Here is a 14,387-nt window from a genome sequence, read left to right on the forward strand (position 1 = left end):
TTAATAAACTCAGAATGTGAGTCTGGTTGGGCAAGCATTTCACTGACTGAACCATTCCCAGCCCTTAACTACATTTTCTTTTTTTTAATTAAGAAACAAGACCCAGAGACAGCAAACCAGTAGCATCTTGAAGTCACACTGCTCATTTGCAAAGCTGAGTGAGACCTGCCCTTCTCAGATCTGAATGCCACACTTTTTGCCTAATATCCTGCGGCCACCCTTCTGGCAGGCGACCTTATCACAAAGATCCATCCTGGCTACCGAGTGACATCTTTTCTGATACCACGATTCATGAATAACTGTGAAAGTATTGCTAATTTTGGCTTGTTTGCTCCTTGTACATCTAATGAAATGTAGGCAGAATGCTTGGAAGGAAAGTGAGATGAGGGGTCCTGTCCCCTCCTTCCACACTGTCGGATAACAAGTGAAGTCGCTCAGTAGATGATGCTTGATTCTGAGGTGGAGGCTCAGTGGTAGAGTGTTTGTCTCTCATGGAAGAGCCTTGGCTTTCATCCCAAAACTGAGAAATAAAACAGAACTAGAGTGACAGTGACTGAGCACCAAAGATGACCACGGGGGACAAGGGCTGATAGATTCAACAAATGTGCACGCTCCTTAACTTCAGGGATTGTTCCTATAGTAGAGCAATTCAGTTACTCTGCTAATCGTCACAAGTGGCCCCGAGAAATGTGTCCAGCTCAGACGGAAGGGTTTACAAAGAAAGCCACTATCTTCTTACCAACCCTGGTCTTCCAGGACAAGGACTAAATAGAAGCAGGGGAGAGCAATTCTTGGTACTTCTCTAAGAGAAGAATCTAGCATGACAAGAATGGAGCCATCACTCCAGACAGCAGAGAAGCCTAGAAAGGTAGGAAAAAGACGACTGTGGGAGCCAAGAGTAGGACAAGACCGTAGCATCTGCTGGACCTACCTGTGGTGAGGGAACCAGGTGATAGAATGCTGGAGAGGAAGACAGGAGGCTAGCTAGATGTTGGGCTCTATGTTCCTGAAGAGTTCACAGGCTCACGGGGCACCGGGAATGTTTCTAGAAGGTTCCAAGCTTAGATGATTTCATTTCTTCCAGAACCCCTCTGAGATGAGTTTCAATATTATCCATTGCTTAGAAAGGAAGAATTATAGGCTCACAGAAGCCAAGGCACTTTGCCAAGTTCACACACCTGACCACTGAGTACAATATGGGCTTGTGTCCTAAAGCTACTAAGAAGTCACCAAGAGGTGGGAGCTGGGTTTTGAGATGAGACTCGCCTCCATTTATTCTAGTACCTATCTTCACCCTTCTAGAGGATTCCCTGACAATATGCGTAACTGCTAAATATTCGTCTTTCTCCTGTGGAAATTTATATTGTTTGTTTACACACTTAATGATTACCTCCTCAGCGTATCAATAAAGCAATCAAATAATTGAAATCCTCTGGGATGAAATAGATTATAAATGGAAATTTGTACTTAATGGACAATTATACTTAATGATCAATTAGCTTGGCTAATTTTGCTCTTCCACCTTTCCCTAATAACATTTTGTCAGAGATAAATAGAAGTACTGTAGACTTGAGAAATACTAAAACAGAGAATGATAAACACACAAAAAACCTTGGGTCTTAAGTTCATTTTGTTTGCAGGAAATTATCCTAAGGAAACAATCTCACGCAGGTTTGGTACCCAGTCTGTTTCTACTTTGAGTTTTTGTCTTCCATTCCTCTGAGTTATGGAAAACATCCCACAGGTAAGATGGTTCCCCGTCGGCTTCTATGCACATATGGTCACAGCCAACGCCTCTGTTGATCTCACATGTCCTTACTCTATGGGGTGCAGGGTCTTTACCAGGTATCCTCAGTCTCCCACCTTGTCTTATCTCTGTAGGCTTTGTTATCTCAGAAAATTCTCTTTCACTATCTCCAAACATCCCAGACCCTGTATAAGTTTGAAAGTATCCATCGTCTCCACCATGCCTGAGTTCCCATTGGCTCCACTTCCTATCATTCACCTTCTCAGGGACACGCTTTTGATAGCAAGAGCCCATTGCCTTGTCTTAGGGACTAAGGCATCCAGAAGGTGGATCTAAATTTACACTGGAGCCCTTGGAAAGTACAGGGAAGAAAGGCATCTGTGGTTTTAAAATAAATCTACAACTTACAAATCATGCAATTTCATCCCAAAATATTTTTGGTCTCATACACTAATATTTGAATAAGTCACCAGGCTACATCTATTAATAGTGAGCACTAGAGAAACTTTTAATCTCCTACTAGAGAGAGTATCCACTGAGTAATATACAGCCATTAAAAGGCTCAATTTAAAAAAAAGGTTTTAGAGTTTAAGAAGCATACCCTTCTTTCAGAAGGCTTTTCTTCCAGCCTTTTTTTTTTTTAAAAAAGCATTTTCTTAGTTTGCTTGGAGGGGTGTTTGTGTGTGGAGACCAGAGGACAATCAAATTTATTATATCAAGGTTATGTGTTAGGGAAATACCTCAGTCACAGAGTGCTTACATAACATACACAAGGCCCTGGGGTCAATCCTTAGGACTAACAAAAACAAAAGTAAAAGTCAATTCTTCCCTTCTACTGTTGGGAACAAGTGAAGTCTTGAGTGGTCTGTGTTGTTTGACCAAGGACCCAGCCATGCCAAGGACCACAGCACCTCAGCACCTGCCTTCTTGTTCGGCTGTGTGGTAACTGGATAGGGAAACACAGTGAGCCTTGTGAGGTGCTGGGCTTTTTCCAGCAGAGTCCGGACCATCTGATCTGATTGCTTCTGTTGTCAGACAGACAACCACACTCAGGGCAAACTCTAGAGAGCTGTGTGCAAGAACACAGCACAGTTTGTGAGGCTGGAGACAGTGTCTTTACATGCTGAGCCATCTCACCAGGCCGGTCTTCACACACACACACACACACACACACACACACACACACACACACACACACTTTATTTGCTTATGTATTATGTGTATGTACACACGCAGGCACATATGTCACTGTCTATATATGGAGGTCAGAAAAGTTTTGTGAAATCACTTCTCTCCTTCCACATTTATGTGGGTTCCAGTAATCAATTTCACATTGCTGAGGTGGCACCTTTGTGAGCCATCTCACAAGCTCCAAAAGGCCTGTTGCATATTCTTGGTTTTATTTATTTATTTACTTATTTATTTTGTTTGTTGGCAAGTCCTAAGGACCTTGCGCATGTCAAGTAGGCACTCTGTGACTGAGGTGTATCCCTAACACATATCCTTGATATACTAAATTTCTAGGTCATTTACAACCCAGAATATGAAATGCAGTATCAGTCTCAGAGTGAACTTACATGTACAAGATTAAATGAGACTCAGTGCTTGTCTTGAAAGCAAGAGGACAGTGGTTGGAGTTATTGTCCTTTCATGCTGCTGTATATTTTCCCATTTTTTCTTATCCTTTCTTTTATCATGCTATTCTTTGGCCCAGTACAAGGATGTTTGCATGTGTGTGCACACATATAAGTGCATGTGTGGGGTTGGGGATTTAGCTCACTGGTAGAGTGCTTGCCTAGGAAGCGCAAGGCCCTGGGTTTGGTCCCCAGCTCCGAAAAAAAGAACCAAAAAAAAAAAAGTGGTTACATAAGTGCATGTGTGAGCATGTGTTTATATGTGTGGTGTGTATTTGTATGTGCACATGAGTAGTCATATATCACTGGCACTTTCTCCAAAACAGTAACACACATGAGGAAAATAATGACTGTGGTTTGTCTCCATAGACTTACTGGTTGGGAACTTAAAGATGAACTTGAGGGCTGGAGCAACAGACCAGTAGCTAAGAGCAATTCGCAGCCCCACACTGTGCAGCTCAGAAACTCCTGTGACTCCAGGTACAGGGAGACTTGAACCTCTTGTCTTCTTAGGTGCTAGAACTCACAGTTATACACTCACAGATACGTGGTCACAATAAAAACAAATCTTAAATAATGAACTTGAAAAGCCTGTAAATTCACAACATAGAGGAAGTGATACAGAAGGTAGCACCGCCCTCCCACACACACACATACACACATACACACATGCATGCACACACACACAGTAGCACGTCAGTATTTACCAGGACAGCACTGTGTGATTTTTTTAGAGTTCGTTTGGTTTTCCTTTAGAGACACAGCAAATCATACAAATCTGTGTTTTGACCACAATCAGATCTTGGGCAAGTAGCAATTCCAAAATTTCCTGAGGTTTGGATGTCTCTGTCACATCATAAGTAGCTCACTAATCTGCTATGTGTTAGGGAGCAGGTTGACAACTTCTCTGACCGTTAGTTTCTCAGGCTTGTAGTTTTGTTATTTACACCCGCCACCTGCCAGACATTCTCTCTTGTGTCACAAAATATTAACTTAGTGAGAGTTTAGTTCTTCCCTATGAGGAGAACATTTAATCTTCACCATAAGGTCTGGAGAAGCAAAGAGGGTTCTCGCCGTGGCTACTTCAGACGACCTGAGCAATGTATAAAGAATGATGCTTCTGGAACCCCCTGGTTCCAGAAGTCTGAGAGCACAGTGCCAGCATGTGCTTGGCTTCAGAAGAGTACCTACCTCACAACATCTGCAGAGGAGATGGCAGGGGCAGGGCTGCCACTTTGGTTTAGCACCACCCACCAAAGTCATTCCCCTGACTAGCCTCACAAGAAAGACATGAATCTCTCCCAATACCAATTTTCAACGTGTGGTCCAGCCATGAAAGTAGGGAAGCAGCAGGGTCAGAATTCAGACCCATGTTGTCTGGCTCCAGACTCCATCATATCAGCCACTGTGGTGTTTGTGCTGTCTTCCACTCAGCCACACACAGTCCCACTTGACTGCATGTGAAAGACTCTCACAGTCTTAGCACATCACTTCCCTTTATTTCCCGAATCTTTTTCTGCCGTATCTCTTGAATGGTCTTTTGAAAATCAAAGTAGGGAAATTACACTGGGTTGTATTTTAGGAAGGAATGGATGTCCTTCCATTGACTATTAATCCCTTAACTTGCATCTTCCAAGCTCATCTGTTTAGTGATAAATATATTCAGTATAGGGTAAGGGGATTGTGTCATTAGATGGCTCGTGGGTTTCCTCTTCTGTGTGCTGTTGATAGCCATTAGTCTGCTGGCTGGAGGCTATATCAAGTGTAGCCTTCCCCCAAGTCTGCCTTTTTGATTCTCCAGTAGAAGGAAAGAGAGAAGGCAGTGATTATTTTAATTCATTAGAACAAATAGGAATAGAACATGGAATGTTCACAGTTTAGTATTCTATAACCTTCAACAACTATATAGACTGTAGACCTCAGCTGTCAAATAGGCTGTCTGGATTTCTCTTCCCTGTGTTGTAAGTAAAAATTGAGTTACCCACAGGTAAAACTATATACCAACTAGTTTCTTGGGGAAACCTCCAAATGCTTCTTCTTCCAGTCATGGTGCAGGACAGTGTTTGTAGGAACCAGATGGATGACAGTATAGATGAGAGCTTCTGTACGTGTCTTTTGAACTATGTAGAAAAAGTACACAATAAGTCAGCATGTTAATAACACAATTTTATTCTCATAAATACATCTTTTTCAAACTAGAATCACATTAGGAATCTTCCTTGGATATGGCATTCCATACCAGAAAGTTCAGCGGTCTGGCTCAGAGCCTCCAGCCTTATCCCTGGCCCCTGTATACTCCTGGCTCTCTCACACATCATAGAAGTCCTTCCTACATATGTGGAGACTCAGGTCACCTAGGGTCCTTTCTTATCAACCTGTCAGTACTAAGAGCACATGCATAGCTCTTAGTTCTTGAGATGATGGTCCTTGGGAAGAAGTCATTTGAGGCAACCTTAGGACTCTAGCATCTGGACAGACAGAGAGAGCATCGCAGGCTCATTAGACATATCTGCTTCTTCCATTCACATTTTGTCTTTTGACAAGAGTCCCGCTAGGGCAAACTGAGTCCCTATGAAGTTTGGGGTCTAGCCAATGGTCCCTTTTGCTAGGTCTAAGAGGTGCATTTTCCTGGTATGACTTCAGCCATCTGCTATATTTCCAGGGCTAAAAGGACTAAGAAAGGGCTGGAGGTACAGCTTAGTGGCAAAGCATTTGCCTAGTAGGTAGGGGTTATAGGTTCAATTCCTGGAAGAGAAAGAAAGAAAAAGGCACTCAAGGTAAGTGAGGAGGAGGGCAGGAGGTAAAGAGGAAGGGAAGAGAAGGGAAGGAGAAAGGGAAGGAGTAGGGAAGAGATGAGAAGATCAAATCCCAGAACTCAGAAGGCAGAAACAGGCAGATCCTTAAGAAGCAAGGGCAAGACCATATCATATGATTTTGTCGTTCCTGAATGGAAATGCTCTAGACCACAGCTAGCAACAGAAACTAGTGCCTAGGAGACTCAGTAGATGTGGGAAGCCCAGGATGGTTTCTTTGTGGGGGTTACACTGACCTGGATCTTAGAGAAGTGTGGTGCTACTTCAGGACCCAGAGGAGTGAACAAGAACAGATCCAAGAAATGAATGAGTACTAAGAACCTGAGACACAATCCTCAGTCACTTAGGCTTTAATTAATTTTTTTTAAAAACTAATTAATAAGAGATCATGGGATTCCTGAGTCTGTCATTTTTTTCTCTTGTAACCATTTCCATGAAATTCATAAAACAGGGTGACTTGGGGGAAATGAGCAAATGTGTTCTCTTGTATCAGAAGCAGGAAAGAGAAGCTGAGAGAAAGCAGGAAGGCAGGTGTGGAGAGGGTCTATGGAAGAGCAGCAAGAGTTCCAGCAGAGCGGCTCCTGGGGCTCAAGAGGGTTCCTTCCCATGGGCCTGCGGGAAACAAGAAGGAACTCGGCCCAGAAGCCAGAGCAGCCTGGGAACTGCTGGTGTGTGGTACAATGGTGGTGCATTTGCCAGCGGTTCCAGGGCTTGGTGGTGAAGTCTGGCCTGCAAATGGAGACTAAGACTAGGGGAAGGCTACATGCTTCTACTTTAACGGGTTTCCCTCTATCAAAACCTGAGGGACTTTTGCCTCCAGTTTAAAACTACAGATTCCTGAAGTTGCACCAGCCGTTTATAAACAGACTAGAGGTACCTCGTGCCACGTGGAAACAGCAACAGTGATAGTTTCTTTTCAAAAACTCTCTGTTCCAATCCAAATTTGCTTAAAGGAGAGCACCGAAAACCGTAAACTTTGAATCTAACTAAGCATCTCAGCAGGCATATCCTTAGGGATGGGTATTGATGTCTGCAACTCACTTTGAAATGCATCCAAAAAGCAAAGCGATTGATGGATGAGTAGAGGGGTGGCGAAGCACGCAGATGCGGAGCAAAGGCAGCAAAGTGTATTTATAGATGCCGAGGTGTGCGTGGCTATTCCTAGTTTTGTGCTCTTTGTGTTTGAGATTTATCATAATGCAATAAAGGAAAAAGTTTTACTATAGAAAACAAGCTATTTAGAAAGAAAAAAATCACTCTACAGACACAAGATACCAACCTCAGGCCTGCAGGGATAGTTCAGCCAGCAGATAAGAACACATACTTCTCCTGCAAAGGGCCAAAGCACAGTTCCCAGCACAGCGTGGGGATCACACAACTGTTGGTAACTCCAGTACAGGGAATCTGACGTACTCTTTTGACCTACCCTCACATGTACATACCAACACATTACAGGCACATGTGCCTTCAAATAACTTAACTTTTCTTCACCTTAAGATAACCAACTTTTCTTGGCCTTACCATTGTCAAAACCAGGGGATGAAAGTGTTGTTTTTACCTGCTTCTTATTCGTGCCTGCCCTTTTCTCCCTCCCAGACTTAAGACTGCACAAAAATTGGTAAAGGCAACTTTCACACTACTCACTTAAAACTCAGGGAAACGGACCGCGCTGCTGTTCTTGTAAAATAATTCAATTAGAGAAACCCAGCCACGAGGTTTGATGATGAATATTTAGTCTGATGATCTGTGAAACGCATCCACAGAGCTTCGCTAAGTAGCTCAGATGCTCAGTGCAGATTAATATGTTCTCTGTGAGGAATCTCAGTTCAGTTCAGTTTGGGTTTATCCTCCAAGCTGGACTTCAATAATGAGATGAACGTAGCATACACTCATGAAAAGATGTCCAACACAACCAATTAACAAATGACAAATTGTACACGTCCTGTCCTAGAGTGTTGGTCATTTCCGTTTCTATAACTTTTATGAGTGGGTTTCTTGGGGAGGGGGGTTGCTTTAAACTTTCAGTCATTCTTTCTGACTGTAGTTGAGTCTCTGGAGTGTTGGGACCTTACAAGTGTGGAGCAGGGCATTGTTGGCACCTGTTTTATGCTCATAAAAATCCAACCACAACAATTATATGTATATAATTACACACACACACACACACACACACACACACACACACACACACACACACACGGTGGAGCCATTTCTTGTCTTAGGTATGACCTAAATTAATCCTGCTCACATATGTTTCCAGCATTTCCTCACTTGCGGTTGTGTGCAGTTATAAAGTCACCCCATATCTCTCAGTCAGTCACTGCATCTAGAGCACTGTGAGATGGATCTATGAGAGTGACAAGATATCACTGCTAGATTAAAAATATGCAACTTAGGTGTTTAAAAAAATGCTCACTTATGCGTAATCACTTTGATAAGTTTGCGAAGAAAAGTTTGACTTCAAAGAAGCAGTGGTATCTGAAATCTCTAAGGGACTCTGCAGTCCCACGTTCCTGAGGCAAAGTGGATGAAAGTGCCACTTGGGCAGGCACCAGCATACTGTAGGTATAATACAGATATTATATATAAACACTAATATCCTTGTATTATACTGTCGGTATAATACAGATATTATATATAAACACTAATATCCTTGTATTATACTGTAGGTATAATACAGATATTATATATAAACACTAATATCCTTGTACCTACACAGCCTAAAGAAACCAAACACACCCTCATTTTCCAAGACTCTGCCGTCTAAATCCTCTCATCATTAAAACATAAGCTCCCGACTTGCTATTCTTACCCAATAACTAAAATGGGTTTGTTATGGGTCCCCCAAATGGCAAGCCTGATTTCCAATTATTCTTGGATAACTTGAAGGTACTTGTATTTGTTAAATATCGGACAGCAAACCAATCGGCTCGCTCCATGGTAATCCTGTTGAAACTCCGGCTCTTCAAAAGATTGAAGGTGTCAGAAGCTAGCTCCCTTGCTGATCAGCAAAACTACGCTTTAATTATGGAAAAGGGAAGGTGATGCTGGCATAGGCATAGTGTGGACCTCCACACACCCTGCTGTCACTCATAGCAGAGCCTCTTTCTGGAGCAGGCTATGTAAAGAACAGCAGTGGTAACAGCAGTGATAGCCTGCGAACTGCTTACTGCTTTTAGGCAGTGTTCACTACATAAAACTGCCCCCCCCCCCCCGCTGTAAACACTATTAAAGCCTTGGATGCACTCAGTCAGAAAGAAAAAAAGAAAGGGGGAAAAAACCTACAATAGTCAAGTCAGGCTTCAAAATGCTGCATTTTAACATGTGCTCAGAAAACAGAGAAACACAAAAGTATAAGTTATAATGGGAAGAAAAGGCACCATCCACAGCACATTCCTACGCAATAAGGATCAACCATGCTAATTATATAAATGACTAGAAACGCAACTTACCTTATGGCAAGGGAGGGGCAGGTAGGGGGAGCATACAATGTGGGTAAACCAGCGAGTGAATTACCAAGGACCGCATCAGGGCTAAGTCCCAAGCACAATCCCAAAATTTTAAGAGAGGGATTTGGGACCTTCTTCTCGAATGGCTGTCATACATACCTCCGGTCCCTCCCTGAAGTGTTCAAATGCTGATTGGCGTGAACCACATGCTGTCTCCATGCTATAAGGACAATTCCAGAAACCCCAGTGTCTGCTAAATGATCCCGTTCTGTTCCCCAGGGAGGATGGAGAGCCCGTGCCACCTCTTCAGAATGGCACCGTCACCTCAAAACGAATAGGGCACTCTGCCAGACAGAAAGGTCTCTTTAGCACAGACTTCTGTGCACTGAGCAGGCACAAACACAGACACACAGCCTAAAAGCCTTGATGCATCAAGGAATCAAGCACACAGGCTTTCTGAAAGAGCTATGTGGAGTGGATGCTGCCTTTGCAACCTGAGATTCACAGTCGGAGAGGATCTTAACACACCACAGGGATCCAGGAAAATAATTTTATAGGAAGGAAACAGCTCAACACACACACACACACACACACACACACACACACACACACACACACACACACACACCATCCCAGCTGGCTTGTTAAACCTTTCTCCCAGCACTGAATCTAGCCTTTCCTCAAATAGACACATCTTGTAGATTTTAAATTTTAAGAAGTGTAAAAATTAACAAGTCACTGCTGTTCTATAACAAAGACAGGCTTGCCGTTTTCCCTCAAAAGGCATTTAGGGCAGAGCATTAGGGAAAAAAAATATAAATATAAAAATACAAAGATGAAAAGCTGATGAAAGAGACACTGTAACTTAGAAGAATGCTCTCCCCCAGACTGTGTGAACCAAGGTAGCACACACACCACCACTTTTGTTCCGTCTTGAGAGAGATCCACGGACAGGGCACCAGCAACTCACAATGGGTATTTAAGCCAGTCAGTCTTAGCAAATTAGGTAAATTAGAGACCATTCGATGGCATTCTATTGTTGCTATTGTAATCACAGTCATTTTCCCTGGTAATGGTGCTTCCTGATGAAGTGCAGTCCTCGGAGCGTAATTGTGAAAGATACTGAAAGATTCGGGGATGCGACATCTGCTTTTAAAAGCTCTTCAGATTCAAATTGGCATTTTACTTTATCTTGAAAATTTATTAGAGATTCAGCCCATGCCCGGTTTAAATGGGAAGGTGAAGGCAGGGTAGTTTCCATCTATGAATTATTCAATCTCCGCCTGGCAGGACTGCCATCCATGAACGGATGCTCTGACAGTCCCTTCGCACAGCCTCCATTACGCTTGTCATTTTTATTTCTTTATCTACGATCTCTTTCTCAGTTCCCCGGCTACTCCCTCAGGGCTTGGCTTCACAAACCCAGTATTTCAAATTGGCAATAACCACAATGTGCTGCTTTCTCAAATCGGCGTCTCCACGGGCTGTCATTTTTCTTTTTCTTTCTCCCCTGCAAATCATTAAAAGCCACGTCCATGATGATATCTCTTAGGCTCTTTGGTTTGATGAATTTTACACATACACACACACAGACACACACAGAGAGAGAGGGGGGAGGGAGAGAGAGAGAGAGGGAGAGAGAGAGAGAGATCACTGCATCACTGCAAAAAAGAATTATGTCCTTCTAGCATCACAAGAGAAGTCAAGCATCCTTCTTTGTTGTCAGAGTGACCCATCCTAGGAACTAGCATAGCATCACACAGGAGGGAGCCAAGGCTAATGCAGACTTGCTGGCACCCTGATTTGCAACCCAACTTGATGAGGGCTGCAAGGCAGAAAGACTAATCCAGACCACTGTGTGCTTAGCAAGCACAATTAGTTAGGAAAATAAGAAGCCATTAGATGACTGAAATTAGACTGTCAGTCTTCCAGGCTCCACCTGCATACAGACCGAAGTCCCAACGATTCTCCACTTGATGGCTGTTTGTGTCCCCTGCTAGCCGACAGCTGTCCTGCATCCAGAGAGGACTAGGATTGAGTTAGGCCAATAAATCTGGTTTCTCCTTTAAAGCATGATCTAACTGAGGATCGGCGGGGGGGGGGGGGGGGGGGGGGTGCCAGTCCCGTGACCAGCCTGAAATGAGAGCTGGGAGTTCCACAGTGCCAGTGCGAGAAGTTGCCCAGGTCTGCGTCAGACAAATCATGCTAAGATCATCAGTAGCATGGCACAAGTCCCCCTCCCCCGCAGACTACTCCCCTACAAGTTGAGCTTCAACATAGACAGTTTGCATAGCAAGCTCCGAGCAGTACCTGCCCAGCTGAGAATTCACGCTGCCACGTCAGAAGCCACCGTGCACATTCAGACTGCATCTCAGCTCCTGGCTACACAGAGGTAATGTTCTTCGTATGCGCGACAGTAGGCAGCATCAGGAAAAGCAAAGTTTACAACTCGGCTCCTCTGTGCCTAGCTGTCTGCCTCTGCCGCATCTCGACTGGCATCTGCAGGAATGCAGTATGACACAGCAGTCAGCTGACTTGCAGGGTGTTATCATTCAGTGTCCTGTACAGAATCAGGACAGTTTCTAAGGTGGCACCAGGCAGATGACCCTGGACATCAACAGGGTCCTGCAGGTGGACTGCAGGCTAAGTCCGTCCGGCTGACAATCATTTCTTCCATGTATTTGTGCCAATGCGGTTTTAACTCAAGACTGAAAGAATTATTTCTCTCCCGCTCTTTTAGCTGGCAGGCCATTCCTGAAGTGACTGATCCATGCAGAAATGAGTTAAAACCATCACTGACCATGTATGTCTCTTGGGTTTCTTGCGGTGTGTGCGGAACAATTTTTGCCGCTGTTTCCGTTTTAAAAACTCTTTTTCCTTCCCCACCCCCTCTATTCTTCCTCCTCTTCTTCTGTCCTTAAATCAGGTAGAAATTGTCTTAAGCTACATGGATGATGTCATGAACTCATAAATTGTACCTAAGACAATAGCAGGTGCAACGGAGAAAACACAAAGGTAAATTGGTCCGGCAGAAGCCCTAAATCATGCTCATTGCTACGAAGCGGCATGTTCGCTTCTGTGGTGAAACTCCATGTACAGCTCAATTAATGTGACAATGGAGCCAAAAGCTTTATGTGGGCACTACCACAGTGGTTTGAGGAACTGCTAAAATAAGCAAGCAGGCATTACCCAGCATTTGTTTAACGACTGTAATCCTGCTGCATTAATTTAACTTGCTACGATGGCTAACAGAAAGTCAATTATAAATCTGAGCTAAAAGAATGACAATAGGAGAATTTGCATGGGACCGTCCTCTCCGGGCATAGTGTCTAAAGAGAACTTCTTGTCCTCATCATTTAATAGCACTCTATTAGAACAGCCCACGAACAGCTACTCCCAGGACAGGCACTGGGGTGCTGAGCAGAATGGCACACACCTATTTTAGGAAGTGCATCCAGGGGGTTGTGTGCATACCCTTTATTTTGCAAGGGGTTGTAGTGATCTTTTCTCCACTTCTCACTCATGAATTTTAGTTTTCTGTTTGCTTCTTGAGATATGAATCTCACTCAAAAGAAAATGTTTCCAGACAGCAGACAGAGAAGTCAAAACTAGATGAACAAACAGCCTCCATGTAATTACAGTATTAAATGGCATCTGGATCCCACCTTTGTGGTTTATGGAGAGGCACCGAGAAGTGTTACCTAGAGAGAGCCAAAACTGGACTCAGTTGCCCTTTTCGGCTCATCTTAATAGAGTTGAGTGGTCTCTTAGATGGGGCTCACTAGCTCAGTTGGCAGAAGGATTGCCTTACTTGAACCAAGCCCTGGATTTGATCCGCAGGATCCCGTAAAACCAGGTCTGGTGGTACATGGCTATACTCCCAGCATTCAGACAGTAGAGGCGGGAAAAATCAAAAGATCAAGGTCATACGCAGTCATATAAGGAACTTGAAGAATGACCTTGAGCCTGGGCTATCTGAGACAGTTGCAATAAAACAGAGAGGCAATTTACCAAAAGATAACCCACTGGCTGGCAGGGAGCAAGCCACACATGGCGCCATTCCATGACTGTTTGCTGACTCCTCAGTCGTTACCTGAGTTTTCCTAAAAGAAAATTCAACTTCTTTAAAGGTCTCTAATAGAGAAATCCAACCAAGCATCTTCAGGTAGGAAATCATAACTGAGGATCTCAGAGTTGTTAGGGAGGTCGATTGTCCTGTTTTATCCTGTAGAAACTTTTGTGCTTGAGGTCCTGACCTGCTGGTGGCCCTAGGGAAGACTGGATCTGAAGCAAAAGTCAGGGAGGGTGGTGGTCAGTGTGGGTCCTTGCAGAAGCGGCCACCCTAATGGTTCTTATCCTCCTTCAGGACCTCCTACCCCACTCTGTGATTAGGCCCTTGTCCAGAACAGAACCCAAGCATTGGTGGTGTTACAAACCCCCCCCCCCCACGGCTTGATGTTTCCTTATCAATGCTGTGTTTCAGGTTTTAAAATTGTGTATATGAGTGTGTGTGTGTGTGTGTGTGTGTGTGTGTGTGTGTTTGTGTCTGTGTGTGCCTAAGTGAATGTGAGTGTGTGTGCATGTGCGTGTGTGTGTGTGTGTGTGTGTGTGTGTGTGTGTGAAAACCAGAAGTGGATGTCTCCACTTTATTTTTGTTGTTTAGTTTTTTCCTTAGAATTTGTTTTGAAAATAAAAATTTTATAAAATATATTCTGATCATAGTTCCCCTGCCTCATCTCTCCCC

The 14,387-nt window shown here is 43.7% G+C and overlaps 1 long non-coding RNA gene across 9 annotated transcripts in view; it reads right to left on the bottom strand.

Moving 5' to 3' along the window:
* Positions 1-13,755, bottom strand: part of LOC100909866 (uncharacterized) — a 37,251-nt gene extending 23,496 nt beyond the window's left edge. The window contains exons 1-3 of one of the 9 annotated variants that reach the window (XR_005495826.2): positions 11,954-13,748; positions 10,559-11,198; positions 5,383-5,501 (exon numbers count right to left, since the gene is read on the bottom strand). This is a non-coding gene — a long non-coding RNA (uncharacterized LOC100909866). The other 8 variants (XR_010059158.1, XR_001841923.3, XR_010059157.1 and 5 more) reach the window with 8 other exon arrangements.
* Between the last annotated feature and the right edge of the window lie 632 nt (positions 13,756-14,387).

This window comes from Rattus norvegicus, chromosome 17 (assembly GCF_036323735.1).
Source record: "Rattus norvegicus strain BN/NHsdMcwi chromosome 17, GRCr8, whole genome shotgun sequence".
NCBI classification, from domain to species: domain Eukaryota; kingdom Metazoa; phylum Chordata; class Mammalia; order Rodentia; family Muridae; genus Rattus; species Rattus norvegicus.